Genomic DNA, 5415 nt, shown 5'->3' on the forward strand with positions numbered 1-5415 from the left:
CCTTACTAACTAGGTTAAGAACCTAGGAGTTATACAGGATCCAACATTGCTGCTGGGAAAGCAGGTTCATGCAGCTGCAAAAAATGGTTTCTTCCAATTCAGTCTAGCTCACAAGATGGCCTTTACCTTTACACGGCTGATCTGGCCACTTGGATCCATGCAACAGTAACATTGAGACTAGACTACTGTAATGCACTCTACATATGTCTCCCCTCAAAGTCAACTTGGAGACTCGTTATTGCAGAATTTTGCAGCTCAATTATTATCAGAAGCTATGAGGAGCATGCATATTACTACCATTGGCAGTCAATTCAATGGCTGCCATCAGTTAACAAGCTCAATTCAAGATAATGGATACTGCACACAAAGTCCTCCATGGTCATGGTCCTTCATATTTACAGGACCACCTCTCTCCCTATGCTGTACCACAACAGCTTCATTCATCTCTGCAGGTACCACCCTGCAAATGGGCAAAATGAAAAACTTCCCATCCACGTGCATTCCTTGTTGTAGCTCCCATCTTATGGAATGGCCTGCCTGATTCGGTTAGGAAGACTCCCACTCTCTTGACTTTCTGCAAGAGAAAACTGAATTATTCTGGAGGGCTTCTTTTACATAGGTAACAGGGCTGTACTGTAATGGAATGATTCAGAAAGATGTTTTGGTAAAGAGACAGGGATTGTAGTCTATACTACTATGTATACCTGCTGTCTGTTGCTCAAAGTATGCTCCTATTATGTAATTTCTGTATCACTTAACATGTCATGTTTAAATGTTTACACATTGTTTCAACTTGGTTTCAGATCTGTTTCAGATTTCTGCCTGTTTTCAGATTTCTGCAATCCAAACCATATTGCATTGTTTATTGAATGCCCCATCTTGTTGATCGTATTGACGTACATTTGTAATCCTGCCTTGAGTCTCAGTGAGAAAGATGGTTTATAACCAGGGCTATTTTGGGGCAGGAACGCACAGGAACGGAGTTCCAGCTGGCTCCCAAGTCGGCCACGCCCAGCAGGAACTCATTAGCATAATAGGCCACACCCAGTGGCAGGAATTCATTAGGATCGGCTACATTAGGGGTGTGTGGCCTAACACGCAAAGGAGTTCCTGCTCCAAAAAAAGCCCTGGGTTTTGACAACAAACAAGGTAAACAGAATAAGAAGCAAAAGGTGGGTGTGGCTGGATGACCACACCTCTGGTAACATGGGGTGTGGCCTAATATGCTAATGAGATGTGTTGGCATGGGTGTGGCCTAATATGCTAATGAGTTCCTGCTGGGCTTTTTCTACAAAAAAGGCCCTGTTTATAACTAATGTAATTTTTTTTAATATATATATAACACAGACCCGGTAATTCCTACCAAGAGCTCTGGGCTGCATATGTACTGTTTCCCCTACATTTTTATCCTCACAACAACCCAGTGAGACAAGTTAAACTGATAGCGATTGACCCAAGGTCACCCTGGGAACTTCATGGCAGAAGCTCAAACTACACATTTTTAACATGTTGTGTCTGGATTCCACCAACGTGGCTTTCACTCTGATTCCTAGCTACTGCCATCTCTTTGGCTCTTGCCAATGTTTCAGTTAACAAATACTTTCACTGTTTTTAGAGAATGGAACATATATATGTTCAGGATGCAATCGCAACTGTATCATTGCACCTTTTTTACCATCAAGTTGCAGCCAATTTACGGCAACCTCGTAGGGGTTAGAATATGCTGAAAGGGTCAATAAAACAATCTCCCCCAAAATCTGTGGTCTGCTAGCTGGAAGATAAATAATTTTGCTGTGATTTTTACCTTTAAACTTAAACTTATATAACAGCTAGATGTTCCGTTGGGCAACTACTCTATTCTCACAAGCCTCCGTTTTTCTTTCAAAGCTCCATTGTCAGGCTACAAAGATGTTACTGAACTTTTTATTTTTTTCGAACATCTCTCAGTAAATTTCATGCAAATATACGCAAACTCAGGAAACAACATTCCAGTTTAGGCCCAAGCAGGGATCTGAAGCCAGTTTCCCAGCCCAACACTCTAAGACAGGAAAGGCCTGGCGTGATCTGGTCCATGGGGTCGCAAAGAGTCGGACTCGACTGTGCGACTGAACAACAAAAAGTTAACAGTGGGAAAGAACAGGAGGGCTCAGAATAATGGTGTTGAGCAACAAGTTAATTTGTAAAGACAGGAATCTCAGGATTGTCTCTATGACCTTACTAGAAGAAATAGCTGATGCCATTATTAGCATTAAGCAAAATAGAGTCTAGTCCAGGGGTGTCGAATTCACTGGAAATGTGTTATTTAATTTTTTTACAAAATCTTTAACTGTGTTTGTCAGTGTCCTTTATAAAGTTTATTTCTCTGCTACCTGGCATTACCTTTTATGACACACATGGCCCGGCCCAACAAGGTCTCATTTATTTATGTCTTTGAGGCAGGGGCCCAAATCAAGCCCAGCTCCTCCCAGCTCCGGAGAGCGCTAGTGGGACCTTTTCCTTATCACGACACTCGCCTCGCTTTGCCTCAGCGCCACCTACGTACTACCTTCACCGAAACGTGGAAACATTTCAATGGATTTCCCTTTCCCTCAAAGGGCAGGATGTTTGCAAAGGCGCCCCGCGAACTCCCTTTCCTCCCGCCCCCCGTTTCCGTGGCCGCGAAGGAAGGAAAAAACCCCTTCAACAAGAAGGTATAAAGAGCGGCACGGGAGACAGTAGGCCGGGCTTCGCTTCTCCGGTCGCAACCTTAACCTACCAGGGGGCTGAGAAGAAAATACGGACGCAGCCTGAACCACTGAGGACCGTCTCGTCAGATTTCACAGCCGCAAAATCTGCAACTTTGACGGGGTTTTCTCCCTCCCCTTTACCCGCCCACTGGAGGGATGGCAGCAAAGACGCGGCAGGGGAGCGGAGAACTAGGCCTCCTTGTCTCTCCTCCCTTTCCGGAGCCGATTGCCTCCAGGACGACCGGGGGGGGGGGGGGGGCCTTGGGGGTGCTCTAAGCATTCCGAACCAGCTCCGCTCCGTCTGTGCCCACCTAGATAGGGAGTTTCTTTCCCACGACAGAAATTCGGTTAGCACAGCCAAACTGGGGAGATCGTGGAAAGAGAATGCAGGTAGTAACTTTGGTCCAAAGCAAAGGCCATGTGATACTTTATTATAACTAATTCTTTCAGGTTCTCCAGAATGTTTAATAGGGCTGAGTGTGTGTGTGTGGGGGGGGAGGCTTTTAACATCCACCCTCATTAAGAGCTCTGGAACTGGAGAGCTTGCGCAACGTTTTGTTGGTCCTAATAAAATATTTAGGGTTGACCCTAACAAAATGTACTACATGGGTTTTGTCTTTCTGCCAGATACAGCTGTTGTAGATAATTACGGTGCTTACTATGAATACAGGTGAGCTATGAATAAAAACATTACAACCTGTACCTCTTGTGTTTCATGCCCTTTTAGCCTCACTGTTTTCTCTATACCAGGGTTGTTTCATAAATGTACTGCAACTGAGAATGCACTTTTTGTTGATAAAATGGGCTGCACCCCATGAAAGCTTCTACTGCAATAATTCTATTGGCATTTTAAGGTACTAGGTGCATGTGTGGTGCATGTGAACAGATTCCTGTGCCAATGCTTTTCCAGGATTTCAGATAGCAGGTACAGAGTTGCAGATCTGACAGGACACCTTGGAAAAAGACTCCCTGAATGTGGAAAAATAGCATGCCAGACAAGGCTAGACTAAGAGCCAATTTAAATATGACACTGGTGAACAAGAAGAACTTACCATCTTTTTTAAACTGCACTTTCTTGAACTGCAGCCACAGAGCTCACCTAAGCCCTATATCTCTACTGTGCTGAAGTTGTAACTGAGAATCTACTTGAATTGCAGGGTTAAGATTATTTTACCCACCAGCATCAGGTTTAAATCAAGTCTGACACATTTTCTACATGAGAGAAAGGGGGTATTCATGAGAGCACACTGAAGCATGGAACCCATCACTGGCCCTGTTTACAGGATGTGTTTGCACACTGGCTCACCACATGTGAAGAGAGAGTGGACACCACAGTGCTGGAAGACCACCTACCTCTGCACAGTTCCCAAGTAATTAGGTGGTTGGTCCAGCACACGGGTGCCTGCTCTCTCTCTCTCCCTCCCTCCCTCCTTGACTGCATCAATGCCAAAGATCTTTTTATACCCAATAAACTATTTTTTGAAGTTTAAAAAAATTAATTAGCTATTGGCATATCGATATCATGGTATATCAGTATGTCCATTACCAGTTTTTTTTAAAAAAACCTCAGAAAAGGGTGGGGAAAATGGGTATTGGGGCGAGGAAAATGGGTATGGAGGACTGAGCAAGGAAAATGTGAGGAAACCTGCTAATTAGCAGTGCCACTGCTGTGCTCAGGGCCATCTAAAATACTCTAGGTGCCCTTCAGGGAGGGGACACCCACACTGCCTGCCCTCCTCATTCCCCAGCACTATCCTTGCACCCCCCCTGGGCAGCAGGGAGGTGATAAGCTGCCACCCACCCTCCTTGTCCCTCTGCTGCAGGAGGGTGGCTGGGGTACTGGTCATGAGGGCTAGGAGAGGGGGGGTGATCCTCCCCCCACTTGCACTCTAGGTGGTTGCTGTGAGCTGTCTAGTGGATAGACTGTTGCATCAACAGCTGCATCCCACATATATGGCAGTCAGCTCAGCTTTGCTTCAGTCTTTCTCAAACATCACAATAAAAGCAGGTTTGAGAGAGATCACAGAAAAGTTGAGGGAAACCCAGGTGGTGCACAGAAGCACCATGATGCTGTGTTAAACAGGAAAAAGTCCTACTTCCCAAAAATATCAACCCCGGGGCAAATCACCCATGTGAATATGGCCTTAATATTTCCATGTAATAGAACACAACTTGCATACATGGGGAAAAGTAATTTTTAAAAAATCTAATTGCCTCTTTCAATAGCCAGTAGAGTGCAGCATTTCATTAAAGAATGTTCTAAAGTGCCCTTAGATTTTAAAACATATTGGGGGGGGGGGGATCATACCTTCTTGCAGATTCAGATTCATCAATACTGAAACCCTCCCATATGAACTTTTACCAAAAGTTATTTTTAAAAATTATCCAGAATTAAGCAGGAGGAAGACAATACTGGTCATATCATAAAATTTTGCTTGTCAGATGCATGTTTACTCAGAAGTAGCAGTGCATTCCTAAACAGAATTAAATGTCCTTCTGCTCTCTACATTGGACAAACAGGTCTGTCTCTGTGCAAAGAATATCCATTCCAACTTATGTCTGAGGAAAGGACCTTCGGTTCTAGAGCGCTTACCATGAAAATCTCTAAGATGTTACTGGACTCAAATCTAACTGGGTTTTTTTTTTTTTTTTTTTGGTCTTAGCAGCTTTTGTTACACCCTGGGAACTT

At 44.2% G+C, this 5415-nt stretch overlaps 1 protein-coding gene across 1 annotated transcript in view; it reads right to left on the minus strand.

Annotated features, from left to right (window-relative positions):
• The window catches only part of CCBL2 (cysteine conjugate-beta lyase 2), a 52720-nt gene extending 49781 nt beyond the window's left edge, over positions 1-2939 (minus strand). Inside the window, exon 1 of the mRNA XM_015429777.1 lies at positions 2756-2939. The gene's annotated coding sequence lies outside the window, so the exon portion shown is untranslated. The remainder of the gene's footprint in view (positions 1-2755) is intronic.
• Positions 2940-5415: the final 2476 nt, after the last annotated feature.

Source organism: Gekko japonicus, unplaced genomic scaffold (assembly GCF_001447785.1).
Source record: "Gekko japonicus isolate JY-2015 unplaced genomic scaffold, Gekko_japonicus_V1.1 scaffold978, whole genome shotgun sequence".
NCBI lineage: Eukaryota > Metazoa > Chordata > Lepidosauria > Squamata > Gekkonidae > Gekko > Gekko japonicus.